At 36.7% G+C, this 23,664-nt stretch overlaps 1 protein-coding gene across 1 annotated transcript in view; it reads left to right on the top strand.

Moving 5' to 3' along the window:
- SK (small conductance calcium-activated potassium channel) overlaps nucleotides 1–23,664 on the top strand; it is a 229,888-nt gene continuing 206,224 nt past the window's right edge. The window contains exon 1 of the mRNA XM_033334367.2: nucleotides 1–438. The gene's annotated coding sequence lies outside the window, so the exon portion shown is untranslated. The remainder of the gene's footprint in view (nucleotides 439–23,664) is intronic.

The following is a 23,664-nucleotide window of genomic DNA, read 5'->3' on the forward strand; positions in this document are numbered from 1 at the left end:
CCTGTCGGCCGGCTGGTGCGGTAGTACACGCGCCCTTCTCTCGTTCTCTCCCTCCTCCGTTCGTCACTCTTTCTCTGATCGGTGTTTTCTATCGGTTATATACACTCGCGTGATTTTAATCTGCGCGCGCCAAATTGTCGTTGCTCCCGTGCAACGTTCGCGGCGAGGAGGGAGGTTATTCGATGGAGGCACGGGGTCCAGTGGGAAGCCGGCGAACAGTGTTGTGAGTTCATTTTCATGTGAGCGCGAAGCGTTTACGGTTTCGGCTCGATTTTACCGCGTGCTCCAATCGACGACCGGATTGACATCGAGAGGACCGTCCAACGGCGCGGATTTCATCGTCTCGTGACCACTGCAACGGACATGCATCCGGAGAAACGCCGTACCGCGGACCGATAAACGTGGCTGGCAGTTGACTCGATGCAGAGGGACGCTAAGGTAAGAGTTCAATGTACGACAACGGCACCGTTGGCACGCGAGAAACTTCGCCTCGGAAAAATAAACCTCGTCGGATAAGGTTCGAAATGTATTTCGTTCGCTATGATCGGTTGGTACACCTTACCCGCCTATTCTGTCAACCGTTCCCCCTCCCCCTTCACGCGAATCGTCTCGCGCACACTTCGACCGTCGATCCTTCGTGTTTTATACGCGGACGCCGCCTCGTGACACGGTCGCAGCGCGTTACTTTCAACGAAGATTAATTTCCGCGGTATACCACGAGTGTGTTTCTAGATGTCCCCGTTGCTACGCAATTTCGATGCGTTCAATGACACGACGTCACGTTCCTATTGTTTTAATTGGCTAAACTGATCGATCGAAACTTTTATAGCTATATATGTATACGATTCTTTCGTTAGGCGACGAGAGCAAATACGTCTTATTTGGAATGTCTTGTTTTCAATTAAGTTTCGGGGTTATCTTTAGATTCGTTGAAATTATGAAAACATGTAGCTATTAGTAGTGTAACGATCGTCGACGTCGTGTAATATCGTTTGTATACGTTTACGAGGCGAGCCGTAAATATAAACAGAAGTTGAGAATTTCAAAATACACTTGGATCATTTATTTAATCTTTTCACGCTACACGTCTATCGTAAATTATTTGACAGATATATGTGCATTGCAAGTATAGGCGTATATGCAGCTTCTTAATTCGATTTGTAAACAGTTTCATTTAGCTACAGGCGGAAATGATAAGAAACACGTAGTAGAAACAAAATGCGATATCTATTACGATAATCTGCTTGAATGTTATATACGATAATATTTGTTTTCATGTGACATTGTGTTTGGTTTATATATGTTTCAACTTTCATATAGGCAATCAAAATGTAACGATTATCCAATATAAGTTTCAAGCTTTAATATTTAATATTTAAATCTTTTTTAATTCTTTTCAATGTATGATCTTTCTATTAGAAAACATAAAATTCTTAAAATAAATATAGAGATAACAAAATATGTCCCACTAAAGTTAAAATAAAAATGAATAACCAGACTTCAATTTGAAATTTAATACTGTCGTTGTAAGCTGGACACCAGACTAGAAATGTATGTTCGTTGAATAAATTAAACCATTCTTTATACATGATCACTTTGAATATAATCACATCCAGTGGTTAATTTCAGTGGTTAGTTAAATATCATCAAATTGGGAGTAATTTATCATGACTATGTTAACGCATTTTCGGATTAACGCGTTTTAACAGCAGCCCTTTATAGTAAAAATTAAATTTAATATTCCCATATGCCAGTAAAATATGTACTTAAGTAGAACAAACTGAACCATCCTGTATACGTGAGCATATCCAATGTAAACACGTGTGTTGTAGTTAATTAGGAATCATTAAATTGAGGGCGATTTATCGTAGCTATCTAGTTTCCGCTTTAACAGGCCCGAAAAAAGGGTGGTGTTTATTAATTGGAGCCACGAATAGATAAAGAATGTGTGTGCTACGTATTTAACGAGACGCTGCGTGTCTTTCTTCGTGCTGGCGTTGAAAAGGGCAAAAATAGCGCTGGAGGCGTGTAATTTATTTGCCTGTATGTACATAACGATACGGCAAAGAAAACACAAAGAAAACACGATGAAAGGGAAGAGCGTAGTCAATGTATCATTGAACAGAGTAAAGAAGAAATTAAAATTTCGCCGTAGGAACTTCTCATTCTATGTAACTTTCTGTGAAATACGCGGAAAGTGTGAGATCGTTCTTTATTTTCGTGCGAAGATTTCATGATCATTTTTTATGTAAAAAGTATAAAGGTAAACGAAACTCGTGTTTCATTTTGTTTTCTTTATGTGGTAAGGTGAGAGGCTCGAAAAACATTGTTATTATATAGCGCGAACAGACGGGGTGTAAAACAGTGCGGGGATGGATTGTAATAATACAGGGGGATAGATTAAACGGTTCTAGAAGTGGTTTGGTGGAAGTAACACACGGGCATTACTGGGCAGAGAAGAAACGATATAATGGAAGACGAAACGTAATTCAGCACGAAGTAACTTTTATGGGATCGTAACGGGCCGAAGAAGAAGATATATTGATAAGTGAAACGAATGAACTTTTTATTCGTCGGATTACGGACCCCTGAAGAAGGGACGTGATAACGATAAAGCGAATGGAATACATTCCTTCAAGAGGTAGTAAGATGTAGTAGGTTGTAGCAGGGTGCGCTATTCTCTCTAACACCCTAAGAAAACTTATTCTTGGGGTGGAAGATATATCTCTGTATGAAGAGGCAAGTTGTTGAATAACAAAACGGAGAGAGAATTTGTCAAACGGTGAATTATGATTCGTAACAATGGAGTAATAACGTCCAATTCGAATATAATCGTCATACTTTGCGGTTAGTACAAAGGAGAACTTAAAACGTATCTAAATGAAGTTACTCTCGTTGTGGTACTTTGCATAAAGCACGAGTAGGCAAGCTTTGAACGAAATTTTCGCACAAATTGTTTTTCAAGGGTTGGTCCGCGCCTGCATAAAGCAGTCTAATTAAGTACACTGATAAAATTTAGCGAAGGATGGTCGGGAGATAATGAAGTTGCTTCTGTATCGTGGAAATTTGAAAATCTCATTTGTACCAGCAAAGAACGTTCGAACCTTCGTTGTCCGTTTCATTCACTGTTCTTCCTTGTAACTTGCTTTTTCATCGCCACCCGTTTTACAAAAGGTCTGTCTCCTAAGCATTGATCAAACTTTCAAAAGTTCTGTTCATCCGTTTCTCAAGTTTGTGCATAGGAGGTCGCTCGTATCAGGGACTGCAGAGAGATCCGTAGGTTAATATGTTCTTTCATGACAAGGCTCGTGTTGAAACAATAAATGCACGAAACGCCGCAATAACAAACTGTCCTTGATGGGGAAATTTAAATATTCAATTTAAAAGAAGTTAATCTCCTTGCCAGAATATTTCCTCGTGGCTCGACTTCGATCACATTCTTGTCCACTTCGTCGACTGCTTCTATTTTTGCACTGAAATATCGTTATTACTCATCCACTCCTCTTCTTTTTTTCTACAAGCTCGTATTGGGAGTTCTCAAAATTGAGGCATAAGCGCTCTGTAAACATGCTTCGATGTTTTCATGTTTTGAACGCGGTCGCTGGCGGAACGATGATGCCGTTAACACGTTCTCCTCGAATGTTGAAAGCACTGTTTATATTCGGTAAAGGAAACAAAAGCACATTGTAACTGCGCACGTTAATAGTAATACAGCTGTGATATTCTACTCGTTCTGATATATCGCTTATTCCGAAAATATGATATTACAAGATAAATTTAAAAAATGTACACCCGCAGCGGATTGGTCGATATTAAATTGGTAAATATAGATAGCTAAACAAAAATAAATTAAATACACCGTTCAAAGGAATGAAGGAGGTAGGGCGAATATTAGCTTACCGATGCTTTGGATCTCTTGTTGCGGAATATCATGGACTTGGTGTGATTTATCAATAAATCCACTACTAGTGTGAAAAAACTGTATTTTGTAATTTATTGCGCGATCCGTGAGAGCCGAAGAATTTATCGCAGACCGAGCTGGAAAATTTAAAGTACTTTTAAAAACTGTCATATATATGTCATACGAATGAAGAAAGGTATGTTGCTATTTAGATGATCAAAACTTAATGGACAACATATAATGATTACGTCGTACGATTGAAGTATAGGTACATTTAATATAATGTGGATAGAAGACATTTCTTCTTACTCCGAAGAAATATTTATTGGGACGGAAGAAAAATTGAGCCAGGAAAGATAAAGGATTGTTACCCCACGCATTTTGTGTTTCGGAAACGATGCTACGATTTGTCACGTGAAACGATCTTGAGTCTGCTGTGTGGTGTTCTTCATGCAACACAACAGACAAGAATTTATCGAATTCGAATCCAATGATTGATGAGGAATTCGCGTGTTGGAACTATGATCTCTTCTTATCTTGCGAGAAATGGTACGGTACAAAGTAAACGGAGACATAAGTAATCTATACGAAAACGAAGATTGTTTATTGCATGGTATATAAAATGTAAATCATCAATATAATTCTGGATTGACGGAAGAAAATTTTATACGGATGTAATCGAGTTTCTGATTGAAGAGCACACGGTGGAACAAAAAGCTGATAATAAGAAATACCTAATACATGCAAACACATGTATATATTTAAATTGAGTAGAGTTAAATTTATGAACGCGGCGACACATTTTCAGAAGAACAATTTCACGTAGATCCCATGGGAGACGTGTAATCTTAGCAAAGATGATAGAAGCGAGAGCCCCGCTTTGGTCGTCCAAAGAGACACGAAGTAAAACAAGAATGTTACTTTTAATCATGTAATGTTGTTGATGTGTTACTGAATCACATATTTCTTCATCGATTAACAATTTATTCAGAGGAGAATGAGATACATATTGGAGTGGCAAATGAAATAGGTATCTATTAAATAATCATAGGTTATGAAATAAGTAAGTCAGTAAGGTTGAAATATAAATGTAAAATATCCAGTGGTTTTGCGAAACTTCAACTAGAAAAAAAATTGGTAAAAAATATATAGAAATGACAGCCCACACTAGATTAAAAGTCTGATTTTTTAATTCCAAATTTAAAGTTGAAATTTAAAGGGCAAAGTGATGATTTTATTACTTGGAGATCGCCGATAGAAAAAGAATGGGTCAATCGGATTGGTGGACTGAGATTCCAACTCGAATCTTTCGCAAGTCTGTCCAGTGTTCTAATAATTGAGTTCTCTAAGCCACCGATCAATTCCTTTTTGTTACCTTTGATATTAAAGAATTGATCCTTCTGAGGTCATTCCGGGTGATGTTCAAAATTTAATGTTAAAAAGATTACATGGAACGAGTTGCAGATAACAAGTTATGTCATCTTCTCCTATAATTAATTGGGAGATCACGGAAAATGATAGCGGGACATATAAGTGACAAATACTTCAACGAGAACCGTAAATTTGAAGTATGCGAGTTTTATACGTCAAATAGAGTTTGCGAGTGGTGATATTTTTTCGTGACGCGAAAGGGGAGAGATCGTGGCATGGAAACGCACATAAACGTGACAAGGTATAGATTCAAATTTAACCAAAAAGGACCAAAAATACTTCCCCCGGGGCAAACTACGTTTTGCATAACGAGAATCGAACGTTCCTTGTTTACCTATATCTGTTTCAAAACATACGCCTGGTCGAACCAAATATTTTTAGTATCTGATATTTATGCATATTCACTAGCACTTTACATAATAATTTACACTTTTTATTGAAAAGATGCATTTCGTTATTTAATATTTCATTCTACGATGTTTCAAATTCGCGGTTAATTCGCTTCCCAGATTTGGATTTAGAATGAAATTGACAGATTTTATTCTAGAAATCCTTTTATAGAAATTATTAAATGGTTATATTTTAAAATTTGTCGATGAAGACGAATCTTGAATGAAAGAGCGAAGATTGAGAGGGGAAAAAGAACAGAAAGAAAGAGAAGGATGGAGAAAATGAGGGCGTATAATGTCTGCTTGAGGTAAAATTTTTATATCCTACCACAGCACTACTTAACTCTAAATGTTGTTTTACTATAATTCATTAAAGACCTCTACCATAGCTTTTACCATAAATATTCTTACTTCGCTTGAATTCTTTACAAATTTCTAACCATATATTTCCATAATTCTTAAAATTAAAATAATATCATCGAAAACGTTATATTAGAAAAATTCGAAAGGATTACTGCAACGGAGTAAGCGATATTTGCTATTCGATTTTCCAGAAGGAACCCGATAAAACCGAGCGCACTTTTACCTGCTTTTGTGTAAATGGGAGAGGGAAGATTTATAGAAATCCGTCGTTAGAGTTAACTATTTATCGGACAAGAAATGCAATGAAAATCGTGACAGAGATACCACCATATTAGAGAATAAATTCGAATTTCACAGATTTAACGGTTTACAGAAGCTCACACGGAAAAGCTTCCACTTTCCAAATAAGATAAATAAGATTAGAAAGACACGAAACGGAAAGTTGGTAACGAAATGGACCGTGAGCACCAATAGCACCGGAGACCATTGGATAACTCGGTTTCTGGATCGAAAACTAAGATCAAAATATCGTCTTTTCGTCGAGAGAAGAATAGAGCTCGAATCCCATGGTATTTGATTGTTCACGGGAGGACTGACCCGAGGCGGAAGAAGTGGTATATTTCAGAGACTGGCGTCGTGTCAGCTCGATTGCACCGTCGATTTTTGGCGTGAGATGGAAAATTGAAAAACCCCTGGCCCGCTTCGAACCATGCCATCCATTCAACCAATCGACTTTCAATCCTCTCTTCTTATCTTACAGATAAGAGAAGGAAAGAAGAAAAGAAGAGAAGAGAGCAACGCTTTTGTGAAGCGTCTTCTCCCTTCTCTCGAAACAAATTGAATTTTGCTAGAGTCCAAGAGAATGAGAAAAAATGGAAAAAGGGTTGCGGAGAGCGTGTGCTAGAGTGAAATAGAGTCACGATTTATTTTTACCTCGGACGCAGCACCGGAAGGTACTGTTTTTTTACTCGATGTAGAAGGTCTCGGGTATCGCTGAGAGCTTTCCAAGTACAGGAAAGAAACCAGAGGGAAAGGGAAAGGAAGACAGATCCTCGAAGAGATAGAAAGGAAAACTAGAGGCGCCGTGACTCCGGAAGAAAGTTCAAAGTGCACCTCCTCGTCTTATCCTCGAGAAGCGTTACGCCGCTTTACCGCATCTAGGCTGTGCCCGTTGTTTGGTACGGAGCTTCTAAAAGTTACGTATGACGAGAGGTTGCCCCTTTGAGCTCGTCAAGCTTCGTGCTCGTGAAAATTACAAGCTGCATCGTAACGAGCACGATCTTCAAATACGGCTATGAAACTGCCTTTGATGTACGGGAACGTATGTACCGATGAATGCGCTATCTTTCTTTTCGAATTGGCGTCTCACTTTGGATTCTGCAAATCGGGACGACGTAGTTTCGTGTATTGTTCGGAAAGTTTTAATTATGTTCTTCAAAGAGACGCGTGCTTCTTTCGTTTCAGTTATCGATCATTGGTTTTTTAAGTGTATTTTGTTTCTTAAGTTACATTTAATTTTAGTTAGTATAGATTTTTATTTGACGTAGAATGGATCGAATTCTATTATCCTGTCAAGAAGTAAGAAAGAAAAAAGTAATTGGTCCTAATCATAATCGAGTTAGGGTCAAGCATTGTGAACAAGATTTCACAATTATCTGATTATGAGAAGATCTTGAGAGAGTTCTAACGAGGTACAAAATGATCAAATGCTTGCCGACCTGTAATTTTGTTACTTCCGGAGACTCGTTTGCGGTAGTTGAAGAGCTCTTCGACAAGAACGAGCTTTTTAAGTAATAAGTGACTTAATATATTTTGTCGATGTTGATTGTTTGTAATTTTTTATTATACACGAGGAAAGTGGAATTTTCAATGCTAAAAGGGAGCATTAATTATTTCGAACATCCAATTATCATTTAGCCAGCTCAGTTTACTATTGTATCATTCGTTAATGTTAATTTAATTCAACGTAATAACGTAATATACGGAGATATGTTATATTAGCAATATCGAAATTAAATTTGCTTTTGTTGATATTCGATTAAATCTTGGTAATTAATGCTTATTTTACCAAAGGATGGTATGAAGCTTAACGCGTCGAATCTCATCACGTTATTGTATTTGTATTTGTTTTTAACTCTAGAGCTTTACAGAACCGTACTCACCTCGAACGGAATACCGAAGAATCTTAATGAACTTGTGACGCGTTAATCGCGCGAATTGAAATTTACGACTGCAAACACGGTGGATGATTAATCGCGAGTATTATCATAGACAGTTCGCTGTGAAATATTAACGTAACACGACGTAGGCTTTACATTATGCTAACTGGAGCTTTACCTTCTAAAATATTCCCTGTAGTATCCATATCGGGATATCTGTATCGTGAATCGTTTGTTTTTTCACGTATTTCGAATCATATTCTACAGATTATTTGTTATGTTATCCTCTGCCCATGGTATTCCCAAATAAACCTAAAACCTAGAAAACCTAAATAAAAACCTAAAAAAACCGGATGGCGAACAAACTTATTACATAACCTAATATCTGTCAATCTTTCTAAAATTACGTTTTCGATACAAAGCAAAATTCCTGTGATTTTTTACTATATCATAGTTCATTTTTTTTTTCTTAGAAAATTGATTAAACTTTTGCGATTTTCAAAGACCCTATTGGATCTTTCGAATGAGCTTCAAAGAAAGAAACGTAATCGAAGATTGAATCGGAGGCAAAAAGAACGCTTTAAGCGAAACTGGATGACAATAAAATCACGGAGAAAGTTAGAAATTAAATCTCCGACCGAGTTCACGTAGTTGCACATTTTTATGTATATTTGAATATATGAAGTAAAGCGGTCATAAAGTTTTGCATATTAATCTTTAGGATTCTTATTTTTCGTATGTCTCTCTAAAATAGGCAGATCCTCTTCTACAGTTCACGTATACGGAAATAACCAAAAACGTTGGAAACAGGCAGCATAATGTGCTCCTAGTTTAAAGCGGAACATGTAAATCAAGTGGAGCTTTCGTGCGGTGAGGACGATGTTCGTTGTAACGAATTTAATTTAATAAGTTTCTTTGGTCATGAAGTAAACGTGTAAATAAGTCGTGCGAGAATAGCTGGTTATTTGAATTATGTATAAACCTTCTGCTTCCTCTTTTGTTTCCGTGGTACTGTATGCGCTCTGAAAGAGATGTGACTTAATATTTTATAATTAAAACACATGCAGAGAATAATTTATCATTATATTCAAAGTTTGAAGCAATTAGTAGGTAAGTTCGTTGAATATTGAAGTAACTTGCAAAACCTTTAATCTCCGCGTTTTTCCGTTCAATTTTCTGTAGTGTAGCCACCCTGCTTCGTTTTGCAAGAGAAGAAAATCAAGAACACTTTAGAAAATACATCCGACTTACGACAGCGGAAGAAAATATAAAACGAGGAAAAGCATTACTCTCGCTTGTGTTAGAATGAGTATTTCACGGGCCGTTATGTTCGTTTACCGTTTTCATCTCGTAAATTATTTCTTGGCATCGATCGCTCTAATGGTCACGCTACACTGAAACCTATTAATTTGCAAATTAGATGCAAAATGAATTATTGATCGAGATTCCGTAGCTACGCTGGAAAGGAGATCGCCGTTGATGCGTTTCGCCCGCAACTTGTTAATTTGGTATGTGCAAAGCATGGATTTTCGAAAATCGCCAAGTTTATTATTATCGATGAATCATATATTACGAAACTATAAGTCAATAATTGCTTCAAGAGAAAATCTGTTTCATGTTAGTATTGGATAATTCGATGAAGAGAACATTATGGTTCTCGTTTCAAGTTGAAGACAAAATTTTAAAATTCATGTTATTTTAAGATATAACCGTCCTTGGTATTGATAACTACTCTTTAATCGTGGCTAATTTGTTTTAAAATATCTATCAGGTATACGTATATCTCGTAATCTTTATTTATGCAAATGTTATGCATATAGTATCCTCGCAACAATGTATCTCTTTCAGAAAATGTATTTGAAACAGAATGTTATATATCTCATAGTCAGTGCAAAAATTGCATTCGATTAGTTTGTCTGTGCAAAATCCACATAATATCCTGATATGTCATCGATGTATGAATTAATTATTAATACAACGTGGAATATATAAATTTATAATTATCGAGAAACAGATACTAGCGCTGTTTATTTCGTTACTAATTATTAGCCTGTTCTGGTATTACGAACTTTTCTATCGCGATAGAATGTATTTTGAGAAGTGGCTATTTTTAAGAATAATACTTGCTTGAAAATTCATAATACGCGATGAAACCTAGTAAAAGATAATAGTCTAGCGGAACGTGTAAAACAGAACGAATATACCACAAAAAGGCATAATATTAAAAACATAACTGCCAGAGTGTCTCTTTTATTCATTACTTTCCTTCCTTAAATCGCTATGGATCTGATGTTACTCTTCAAATCACCTCGTTTTTTCACAACTTTTCTTCTTTTCAAAACCTCTGAAACACCTGGCCTGTTTCATGCCTAGCAACATACGTTGTTCTTTCCTCGCGCCATTCATCCTTCTTTTATATGCGAGATTCCATGGTATACATCGAGCTCATAGACTTTCTTAGTATTTAATAGTAATGATAAAAATAAGCAGGAATTTCCCCGAAGGTATTTAAAAATGTCCATTTAGGAATGTTTGACTCTCGGAGCTATCGATAAATTTGCATTTTAGAGCATCGAGATTCCAGGGAGACGAAAGAGGCGGGGACACCGTAGAACCATTGAAACATTTGGAGCATTAACAGGGCGGCATATAATCATACTCAGCCTAAAACCATCCTATAACGGTTTAACGATCCTATCCTGCCGCAATCTTTTTCTCGATTACGCGTTCGCATACATTTGCATAGTTACGCCTTGAAATATCGAAATCGCCTTTCACCGAAACTGACGTTTCCGTTCGACGCAACACGTAGACAAGGGCCACGTGACACATCGATTTACGAAACAAGCGATTTACCTTTGTCCGACTCTGCCCTTACAAGGGATTATGCTTTCAATATCGATAGTTCATCGATAGCTGCGTTAGAATATCAAGAAACGTAGAATGGAACAAGATCGTGTAATAAGTTCGTCGATATTTCTTTAAAAGAGAGTGACAGATTTTTATTTCTATATTATAAGATCTATTTTATCACAGATTTATACACTGTTTTGTCCTATTATCCTTATTGTTATTAATTATTCAGTAAATAAATGTTTAAAGTTGGGAAGATTGCACGGATTGTCGTGCGTTGAAACAGTATTGATGTTTTCGAGGTTGCATCGATAATGGTGTGGTTAGTAGCTCTTAGTTAATTCTACTTAGCAAGTAGAGTAGTTTAATGGTTCGTTGTTTGGAAGCATATCATGCGAGCTAAGTCAATGTTCACTTTAATATTCCGCGATATTGCGCTGTTAATAAATGCACAGCGTCAAAATTTGAATGAGATATAAACAACAACAATTTTTATTTAATTAAAATAATTACAAAAAATGCTCACACACGATAAACCACAAAATATTCAAAATTCAAGATCGTGCTTGGTTAACTGTCCTTCGAATTTTCCATTTTACGCTTTAGTTTTCGATCTTCCATTATACATGAAACTTGCACAGCACAGTCTTTATAAAATTAAATAGACATTCTCAGGACGAGTTTAGGCACAATTTATACTTCCAACTAAGAAAGCCTTGCAATCGTTGTTCGTTTAATTTATGTTATGGTCCACCTATGAGGTTTCACGACGTTAGGTGAGCACATAACGTATGGATTCGAGCGGCATTAAAATGGCAAATGAAACGCAGAAATATGCAAGAGGGTGAGAACAGATCGAAATAGCATGTTGTAATCGCGGGAGGAGAACGGCTCGCGACTGCAAAGGATTAAAGCAGAGAAAATATTGGCGAGCAGCGCACCAGTTCAACACTCGAGATGTTGCATCGAGAGTCGAGAAAATTATAAATAAACGAACGATCGTACGGTCGCGGCAGGGGAGGCCTTGGAAGTATAAAAACGGATAAATCGATGTGCAAAAATTGTTCCACGGCGATTTGAAAAGCCATGGCCATGAGATCGTTTGGGTTCAAGATCAATCTCACTTTCGATATTGATCGCGATCGTTGTACAAATCGACGTCGCGATGCCAGTTTCCGCTGCTTTTACAATCGATGCACTAAACGCATCTGCGAGATGATTTGCAAACGAGCTCGTAAAATTTATCGTTTTCCTACTTTTTTGTGACGTTATAGGGAACGTACGAGGGAACTGCGCTCGTTTTCCGATCGTATAAATTATAATTTTGCAGCTTTTCCGAATTATTATTACCCTCTTGCGATTGCATCATGTGAATGATAGGGAAATACACGTGTGTCGCACGCGCATTCTCCCGCAACACGTGCAAGTTCGAGTTACCGATCTGTTGATTTGGAAAATTGTAGCGATTTGAGAATAGTCGATTTTATATATTTACTATTTAGAGTGAAGTTTATAATGTAGTCGTAGGAACCTGTTTGTATTTCTCTCTCTTTATTGACACGTGTCCTACCCTCTTTCAATTAAAGCGCAGTGAAATTGATATTATTGATAATGTTTGAACATTTTCATTTATTTGTAATATGGTTTATTATTCCGTGAAAATTCTTCAAAATAGATAGCAGTGAGAATTAATAATAGATAATTGTGCGGTGATGTGGAGTAGAAGATATTCCACCGTATTTGGAAATGAATTCATCGCCTTTAATTATTATTTCACGTTGCTGTCAACGCTTTACTGCAGTGGCGCGTGTTTTAATAGCGTATCTGCTTTCGTGTTCGCAATTTAACCGCATTTCCTCTAAAAAGGAGAACCGTGTAACGTTCTTTGGTCTTGTTTTACGTAATTCGACGATATTTTCATCGAGACCGAAAAACATTTGTCCTTCCGAAGGGAAACTTTGTTCTTTCGTATTTTACATGTAGTTGGTTTGCTGGATGAGCGAGGCATCTAAAATTACATTAATAAAAAAAAAGAACATTTCATATATTACAACCTAACAATTTAGTAATTTTCTATTTCAAAATTTCTACTTTAAACCAAATTTCAGGAGAATTTAATTTTCTTATTTGTCACTTTTTCAACAAACAGACGATATCCTTTTTCATTTATATCCTCGCCAGAAACATAAAATATTTGGGAACAGCAATGCATTAGACAAAAAATGTGAAAAGTTGCTCTATAAGAGGTCGATGTTTCTTACCCTTTCTCACGAGATATTCCGACATCTCCTCGCGGAATTCTGCTATTTGCTGTCAATCAGAATCACTCAAGTGTCAGATGAGTACACTTTGATCCTGACAGGAATACCTTTTCATGGTATTTCGTACGTCTATTATCGACATTTTCACAACGATTCTCCCTCGGAAAAGAACGTCTTTCTGGTCGTGAAGAAACGTTTTGAGAGAGAGTCTCAAGCATGCTTCTTCGCATTCCTTCTGACGAACGACCTTATTACCGGGCCTTAATAAGCCCTGTCAGCGAGGTCACGTTCACGTGCACACAGGGCCGAGATTTAAGATGTGAACCTTGGAATTTATGTGCAAACGATGCGGCCTGGTGTTGAATTATTGGCGTGTTGCCTTCGACAGCTTTTGAGAGACCGAGAAATATGCACGGGCTCCAAGAAATCGTGGAATCGCCAGTTTTGATAGGTCTCCAGGTTAGATTAGAAAGCAAAGATAAAGATAATGCAGTGGAGAAATAAAGGCTAAGATGTTGATGAAACTGTAGACTATGAGGACAGATGGAAAAATTACTAGAATTACCGCCAGGGGTTGCTTTATTTCTTACTGTCATTGCCATTCCGGAAACTTTCCAGTCTGTCTTCGTATTTCATCTCTTCAACGATTTTACTCAAGACTCTGTCGTTTCTTATTCGTACCGTACTGTTAAAGATCTCACGCATAATATAAATACTTGCCACGTGCCACCAAATTCCCACATAACACTATATATACATCTCAGTTTACTCTTGCATTCTTCGAATTTTTCCTTACTTATTCACATAAATTTTCATTCCAACATTATTTAGCGGTTGACACAAATCTCCTCGCAGTTTCTTAATATTTTTTCGCTGTGCTCACAAAAGGTATAAATTTTCATAAACATCTATAGTCCACTGAGAAGTATCATTGAGAAAACAATATTTGCGGAATTTATTGGGTATATTTAAATGAGATTGTATATGCAACTGTATTTAATCGATGTTTTCAAAATATCAGCGTATAAATAAAGCTTGTACTACTGGTAAGAATGGAATAACATTCTTTAGAACGGCGAATCTTGAGTAAATAAATCTCGATTCCGTGCAGCATCGTTTTAGGAAAGAGTTTCGAAACGAACGAAAGGGGACAAACAACGCAATTGAAAGGATTTCGCGATATTAGATATTTCGTGAGCTTCGATGGTTTCGCTAGAATTTTATTTACCCTCTAGGGGGATGACAGCACTTTGAACGACAAAATATCAAACGAGTACGAGAGCCGCTCAATAGCGAAACACAACGAGCATAAACTACGGATTTTTCTGCGCTTTCTGTGCCGCAGCGCGAGAAAAGAAAACGCTCATCTTTAGAAATATGTAGTTGTTTCACTTTTTTACGTTCCCTTTTTTTTCGATTATGTAACATAATGAGGATTTGTTTGTGTATATCGTTCGCACGCGTGGCGGAGTTCTCTGGTCCATTCCTTCAAATATTTTCAAGTTCAAAGGGAAACCTTGGCAGCGAAACCGATTCGTAGATTTAAATTAAAGCGTACCGCGACAAGAACGTACCCGCGTTAAGATTCTGAATGACGTGTAATTATTTTATCACGAGCTGCTTCATTTTATTCCGCCTTAAATAAAATATCTAATGACTCATCAGAAATGTAATGAAATGTATATCTTGCTTAATGTGAACATTTCTATAGCATATTTTATTTCATATTATATTATACATTATGTTATTTTATATCATATCTTTGACTTTATACTGGAAAAATTTAATCTAGTTCGTCACGAAATTCGTGCTTATAGACGCAATCGGGTCCATATAAAACGTTTAAATTCTGGAACGTAATGCAACATATGATTATGAAACATGCAATTTCACTGAGAGAATTTCCTTTCTCTTGTAGAAATTTATTAAATGATCACCGACTACTCCACTGAGATTCGAGTAGAAGTTTGAAATTTCAATCTTTATTGGGTAATCGGAATCTCGCCAGATTAAAACATCGTAAAACAGGTGATCTGATAAAAAAAAAGAAAAAAATAGTTAGAGGTCACGCGCATATGTAGGTCGACATTCGAAAGAAAAAGCGCGGCTATTTGTTTGCGTCTTGTTGCAAGTTGAACAGATTCTTTAGAAATAACTCTTAACGAACGCGCTAGTTAAGAATTCCCAAGGTTTGTGTAACGCGAGGTTTGTACGAAAATGGTATGGAAGTTAATTTGAACCGACAACGGTTGAAGGAACTACATTCCAAAAAGTTGCACGAATGCAATTTCTCTTTGCTAAACTTCTCTAAGCGTGAGATCATTCAAACGTTAGACTTCACCGGGGTCTATTAACCGCTACGGAATTTCCGCTTCGCTCTTAAGAGGCGACCTCTTAATGTGTCTTAAACGACTAGTATACCTTTGTTCGCAAAGATGCCACGTGATGAAGTGGTCCGCCTGGCTTCCTAAGTGCTTCATCTTTGAATGTGAGAGATATTTCTTAGTAATGACAAATGGATAATGATTCTTTCAAAAATCATTGAAGCTTCTCGAAGCCATGTGACAATCATGGTTCTCTCTGCTCTATTACATATATAATATATATTGCTCTAGTTACTAAATAATCGAATCGTGTTCAGTAAAAAAATTATACTTTCATTCAAAAATTTGCATAGAAAATATTGACTTATGACTTTCAATCATCGAGTGATATGAACTGCTACCATATTAACACTTTCACAAAGGATATAACCTAACAAACACGAAGATGGTACCCCGCTGGGGGTAGCCACCCACATGTTATATTATTATACCACTAAGCTATAATATTTTACCAAATGTCCCACTGGACAAATTGTAAAATTTAAATAAATAAATAAATAAAATATATTAACACTTTACTGACCACTAGCGGTTCAACAGCATATGCACGTCCGACCGACAGCTCAGGCGCAGATTCTCCCTGGCGCCGGCTCTGTTTTGGTTTAGACTCTCCAATACCATTCTTTTTGTTCATTGCGAACGGTACGTTTTTCAAATAGGTATAAAACTGTGGGGGCTTACAAAGCAACGCAATTGACGTAACCGAGCAAGTACCTTAGTATCTCAGTACTGAATAACAAATTGCCACTGAAATAATGAGAAAGATTATCGGCGACGAAAAGCCGATTAGTAGGCTATCGGCCGATAAACGTCGGCGACAAAAAACCGATTAATCGGCTATCGGTCGGTAAAGTGTTAAAAATACTCTGTGGACCAACTATGGGAAAATAACTGTGGAAAAGTGTAAAACAAATTTTTTTGTCGGGAAAATTAATATATCCGCGCAGAAAACCAGTAATATATTTTCTGGTTAACAAACTGTACAGGTTTATATCAATTTGTAGCTGAGTTGTTTGGAGCGGAATACCATTCTGGCTGTTAAATAGACGAATTATGTCCCGTAAGAAGATTATACCTTCATTGTGAGGTTAGGTCGAGGTTTGGGCGAGGTTTGGGCGGTAATTGCTGACTTCGGACGCCTCACTCATTAAATAATATATATTTGAACTAGATTTGTCGTTTATAATTCACGTGTGTGCTCTCTTTCAAACGAATATTATCAACTTGTTTCCCCAGAATCATACCGAATATGAACATTGATACGGCAATTAATAGTTTCAATTAAATAGATTTCCTAATATTGCACAGATTCAGATAGATATTATATCATAAGAGGTAGACACAGATAAAATTAGAGACAAAGTCGAAATAAGGTTAATATTCAAGGATCTGGAGACTGTTCGACCAGCCACTGACGCTCAAAATCCTAATTCTAAAGTTGCTGTCAATCAATGAAAGTTATTTACTTCGTGATGGACCGTTTCCAACTTGTCTATATCCGCCCGGTTCGTACAACAATACATGACATTTGCGGTCTTCCATTCTGCAAACGCGAGAAAAGTTTTCAAGTTTATCGGGCATAGCATTCTTTCACTCGCTTAATTACGAAACGAAGTTTGTTTTATCGAAACAAAGTTCATCAACGATTTTGACGCGATCCAGAGAAAATTCGAATATCCAGGTTACTAAAGTAACAAACTCGATTTACTCGGACGGAGAGTAATAGGTTTATAAGAGTAATTAAATTGAGTCCCATTGTCTGATATTGCAGATTCGATCAACGTCGGATAAGATTTATTGGGAAGAATCTTGTCGACTAGTCGACTTGGAAGAAATGTATCGCGCAACTTGTCTGTCTCCATTTAGAGATCATGCCCTCTGGTTATCGCGAATCTTATGCGGCTGGTTTATTTCTGGACTTAGCTCTGCATGTCTGAGGAAATTCCAATATACTTTGACAGAGCGCAACAGCTTGCTGAATATCTAACTGTGGTAAATAAACTGGACGATGTGTGTTAGTATCTGAAACTTTAGTGAAAGCAGAGCGTAGTCACTTGTAGTTACAGTAGTCCTCGTGGTACAGCGTGCTCTTAAATTAAAGCGTTAAATAGCGATACCAATTGACACATTGATTGTCACGATGATATCGCGGCATCGAATTCTATGTTAAAGCAGACAGCACGCGCAATGATTCTAGAATCTAACAAAGCGAGGATAACAAAGAAAAAAAAAAGATAGAAATGGAAAAGCAATATAAGCATCAAAAAGGAATTTTATCAAAAGAAAATACAATACAAAGACCAAAGGAAAAAATGACAACTATAAAAAAATGGCCCAAGGGCATCACAAGAAAATGTATGATAAAGCACAAGGAAGAAAGAAAAATACGGAACATAAAGAAGAGTGAAGTGAAGTGTAGCTTCTATAAATGAAAATATGATAGATAGAAAATCCCAGATCCTAGAAAATCTTGTAACGGGTGGAAAATTGTCGATATAAAAAATTGACATGATATACAATACGTGAACAACGAGCACCAGCGCTTACATATGTAACATTGGAATCGATGCGTTCACTGTCTCGCAAAATTTCTATTTCTGTCTGGCCACTGAATGCTATTTATAGAGCTTCATTTCAAACGACTCAAATTTCGACGACTGTGTTTGAAATAAGCGTTCCAACAACGCGAGATTTCCAAAACTTTCGAGTAGATAGAGCGAACGAGAAACGCCCGACAGCCCAAACACATTTAAATGATAAACGTGTCGACGATTAGGAAACACCAAACTATTCACTCGGTCGAATCATTGGTATTCAAATTATGTGGAATTTCCTCGAACGCAGATCCTTTATGTTACAAACCGCTTTACATTCGCTCTTCGGGTAAAGCTTATTATTGCTGAGATGAGTGGCAGGTCCTACAGAATTGTGTAGAAACACGCAGACGAAACGCAAGTTTAACGTCAAAATCTAGACGTGTCGTAGCTTGTAAACTAGCTACCTACCTTAGACTCTTAAAATATTTAAGCCAATGGTAGATAAAACGAAGAATCGTGGTAACGACCAAGCTTACATACTCCGATATCGGCGACACAGCCACGCTTCCGACCTGTTTACGTGTGGTGGCAATAATCAATATATTTCCTTTGGACTTTTTGCTGTTACCTCCTCGTTCGATAGCCTCATTCGGCATAAACGCGATAGCTGCGCGAATCGTAAAAAATAGGTTTGCAGAATTTTGATTGCTTGTGAAGCTAACATTTTCGATTTTTTAACACGGTTAATTTATGAAAGATTAGTTTGTTTAAACAAAAGTTTCTAGTCAGATACAACAAATCTAGATACATCGATCGAATTTTGTGCATCTGATTTGTTAAAAAAAAGTTAAAATCGATATCGTATGATCGTATATTCATATTTATACGAATCATGAAAAATGGTTTTGCAGGATTTAAATTATTTATCAAGCTAACACGTTCGATTCATAGAAGAATAAAGCGTTGGTATTTCATAGACAATCATAAAAGTCTATAAACACTCATTAAATTTTGCTTATCTGACTTATCAAAAGAACGCGAGATATCAACATAATATTATCTATATTAAGTCTATCTTTTGTATGATTTTCGAGATAGCAAATGTATATAAATTTTGTGTATTCTTTATCTCTGCTTAATAAGCATAATAATCTTCTATTCTTTTTTTTTTTTTTAGTATGTGCCAATATTCAATCAATACATAATACATAATATACACACATAAAAAGCTACTACACCTAACGTATTTACGATAACATTTCAAATTTAAGAGACGTATGTTTAGAGACTTTTATGACGGACTATGGTTGTCTCGGAATTCTAAAATTTATTTACGACCTCTTAAAATAATATGAAAGTAATTTGTCTACAAATGTTAAATTCGTGTTTTACTTTGTCCATATAATTTCCCACGACGTTTCACGAGACGAAGTTCATGTCTTCAAAATTTACGTTTCACAGTCACGATCGATTTTTGCCAACGCCTGTGGTATTCAACCGTGAGTTCTTTGCTTGCCAAATCGCCGAACCATTCGTCGTTATATCCGAGGAGCTGTTGCTCTTTCGACGTTCGGTCCCTCGTCCAAGTTTGGGTCGCAGATAAATTCGACGAATATCGTTCAGTCGATATTTATGGTGCACTTGTCGGATTCCGTTTGGGTCGCGTGAGAAATATGCATTCAAGTTCGAAAATACATCATGCTAAGCGTAGGACGTATCATAAACGTAAAATTTTACGTGCAATAAGGCCCTCGTTTATAGTTTCAGAATTGATCGGACCAAAATCGACGGGGTTGTCGAACACGAACTTTCTATCGAGTATGAACTTACAGCCCCGAATAAATATTGTTCGACTTATTTTTATGAATTTTTCAGATACATGGCAAAGAACTTTGGAAGTCAAGTTTCACCGTTGCTTCGTTCCAGAGATAGAATAGCGAAGTTACTTTCGAAAGCAACTTGTACCTTTGCGAGATAAATTATCTTTGAAATATGAAAATTCTCATCAGTCTTTGAAGTTGTAGTTTCATGACAAATTTAATATTTCATCTAGGAAAAGCAACTATTTTATCTCATACCAAAACTAATGTAGCCATAGGTACTATTATATATTGTATATGGTAAGCATGTGAATTGATAGGTCGGCCGGAATCGAGAGTAGCAATTTGATTTTAAAACGTAGAGATTTTATTTCATGAAAATTATTAAAATTACGAAACTACCCAAGTTATGTTTAAGTTTAAGTTTCAGGTTTTTCAGCTTTCCGGATATGTTTTTAAGCTCCGATTACAAATTTTCAATGTCTGATAGGAAATTCATTGGATCGCTAGTTGCTAATAAAACAGCAGTGTTATTTTGTAATTCGACCAGGTTTTCTATCGAGTCTCGAGCACGTACTAAACTTTTCCCCGATGCATGCTTTAAAGCAGTTATTTCACGCATATACCCTTCAGTAACCAAGATGAGAATCGTGTTTACAGAATTACACGGAAACTATGGGATGAGGGAGAGGATAAACGCGTTAAAGCTGCGTCGACGACGACGCGGACGCAGACGCGGCTCGTCTGTCGCGTTGTTTAACGTGCGACAAGGAAAACTCGATTTCTCTCCTCTGTTGTATCGTTCTTGCTCGATGTCGCGAAATTATATCGATGCAAACGGCTGCGCCACGATGTAAAGCGAGCCGAGGCGGTTCTCCGACGACAAGTTAAATTGAAAATGAAATTAAAGCGACGGATCGAGGCTGGATAGAATTGTTGAAAATAATGTAGTCCAGGTAGTTACTAGGACGAATAACCACGGAAATTCTCGTCACAAACTTGAGATTTCCTGATTTCAGAACGATTTAAGTCGTATCTGAGAATCAAATTCCCGTAATGGGAACAGGAAGATTGCCAGGAAGCTTTTAAAGTCGAACCAGATGATTAGTGGATCCGTTTGTTTCCTCAATTCGATCACGAATCGATTTTCAATTATCGCGTATTTCATAACTTCTTGGTTTTTAAATAATATTATCTTGTGTAATGGGATTCGAATTCCCCTTTTCCGATATATAATTTGTACTTAACTCTCCGCCGACAATATAGTTTTTCACTGAGGCAGTGGACATTATGTCTCTGGTCTGATTTCTTATTCAGATCAAAAGAATGTGAAAAAATTCTGAGGTATTAGTCGTAGTCCCTAATTCATTATACAAGTCATACTTTGGCCCAATTTTTAAAACTTTCTTGCAATAAAAATAAAAATTTTACTACTATTTTCTTTCAAAAAAATACAAAGAAATTTATCAGTGTTTATGTGGTTTATTTATTATTAAAAAATATGAGACACACGTCGAGGAAGAAAGGCTCCGTATCTCATACTTACTAATGTATAAGAAACGTAGGAGTCATACGGGATACTGAAGCGGTCGCCATGAGATTACTATATGTACGAAAATAAAAAAGTTACGGATATAAGAAAATTCGCTTACTTCCTGAAAGACTGACGTAGACGACAATATGGGTCGCTGAAGGCACAATGTTCATTTTACCCTCGTACTATTCAAAACTAAATTGAACGAAGTAAACAGTATTTGGGCCGTTAAAACGTTATAAGTGCTATTTTTGTAGGTAAAGGCTTTTTAGGTGCTGGAACCAGAATCTATCACCTTCGTCTCGGAGAAATTAAACAATGAAAATTTTGTCTGGAGCTCGACGACCCATATTGCCGGCGGAGGGTTAAATGTATAAATAAACGTATGATATACTACATAGGTATATGCAGAATGCGCTTATATGAAATTCAGTTTAATGCTGATGCGATTCTAGAATATTTATATTTCAATCTTGCTCCCATTTTAGAAAACGAAAACAATTTTTAATGTTTTCTATGAAATATGCCATAACAAGATATGATGGAAGAAATTTTAACATCGTTTCCTTGTGAATATATTTTTTCCTGATTAACAAACAACCGTAAAACCATTTTTAATGTTTTCTATGAAATATATCATAACAAGGTATCATGAAAGAAATTTTAACATGGTTTCCTTGCGAGTATATTTTTTCCTGATTAACGAAACGATGATTGATAATACGTTGAGAAAATTAGCCTGAATCGAACATTTTATCTACTTACGTGGATCGCTCTAACGACCTTGAAGTTAGGTTTATGAGCGACTCGTAGAAGGAGGAGCAGCAGCAGAACGTGACTTCGTTATATGAAGAACCAATGAACCGTGTCGACAGTGTTACATAGGAAAAACGAGAGCAAATTGGTGATCTGTGCGTTGATCTAGCCACCCCTACTATTATTCATCGAAACAGGTCGGATGTAAAATCCGTGCTGATCGCCTCTGCAAAAATTCTATTCGAGATGCAGAGTTTAATCCTTGAAAAGTCAAGCGACAAAAAATAAAGGAGCGAGGAAAGCTATCTTTTCGTTTGAAAACTCTAAGCTCGAAAGTACACGAAAATTGTATTTTTTCTCTGTTAATTTCCCTGTGCAAAATTTTCGTTAAAGAAAAATCAACATACAAATAGGACACAGCTGCATTATATTGGGTCGCCTGAAAAGTTTGTTCCGATTTTTAAGGAATTTGGTTGACACGAAAGATCTTATTGAAAAGTTTTTCGTCGAAAAACCTGAGAGGTGCTGGAAGAATGGAATATTGAAGTTGCATGAAAGACGGAGAAAAATTGTGGAACAAAATGGCACCTATATAATTCCATAAATGCGTATCGAATCAAAATGTATATCGGAACGAACTTCCTGGGCGACTCAATATTTATAAATCACGGAATTTGCTTAGCTGACTTTTTACATGTAAGTTTGCAATCGATCTCTGACACAATCGTTAAGCGCGTACTTGGTTACCTGTTTATTAGCAAACCGATAAACGAGGCATATCGATTACAAGCAGCATAAAAATCCGTGTAACGCGATCAACCATCGTGATGGCGGCTTCGTACATGTTACTATCGTGCCTTGTATTCCTAGCTGATGTCGTGTCAATTCGAATTGTTCGACTCGTGACATTCGTATCGTTTCACGTTCCGGACGCTAATTGTGTTCTGCTCGACTCAACGTTATATCCCTTTATCCCTTCTCGCATGGTAATCCAGGCTTTCTAATGTTATTGATACTCATTCTTCTTTCGTTTCGTTTGCCTTGTGCAATCTTACAAATTCTGCATATTTGGTCTCGAAATATTTTCGTTCTTCCAACATTCGAGCGTTGCTTGTTTTTGATAAGATGTATCTTGAAATGTATTATTGCTGTCTTTTAATAGATCATTTTTATTCGTACTCCGTTGATACCATAAAAAAACGACAAAAAGATAGCAAGCGCTGTTACTAATGACAAATTCATCATTGATTTGTACACTTTGGTAAAATTCAAATGT

This window comes from Bombus vancouverensis, chromosome 4 (assembly GCF_051014615.1).
Source record: "Bombus vancouverensis nearcticus chromosome 4, iyBomVanc1_principal, whole genome shotgun sequence".
Lineage (NCBI taxonomy): Eukaryota > Metazoa > Arthropoda > Insecta > Hymenoptera > Apidae > Bombus > Bombus vancouverensis.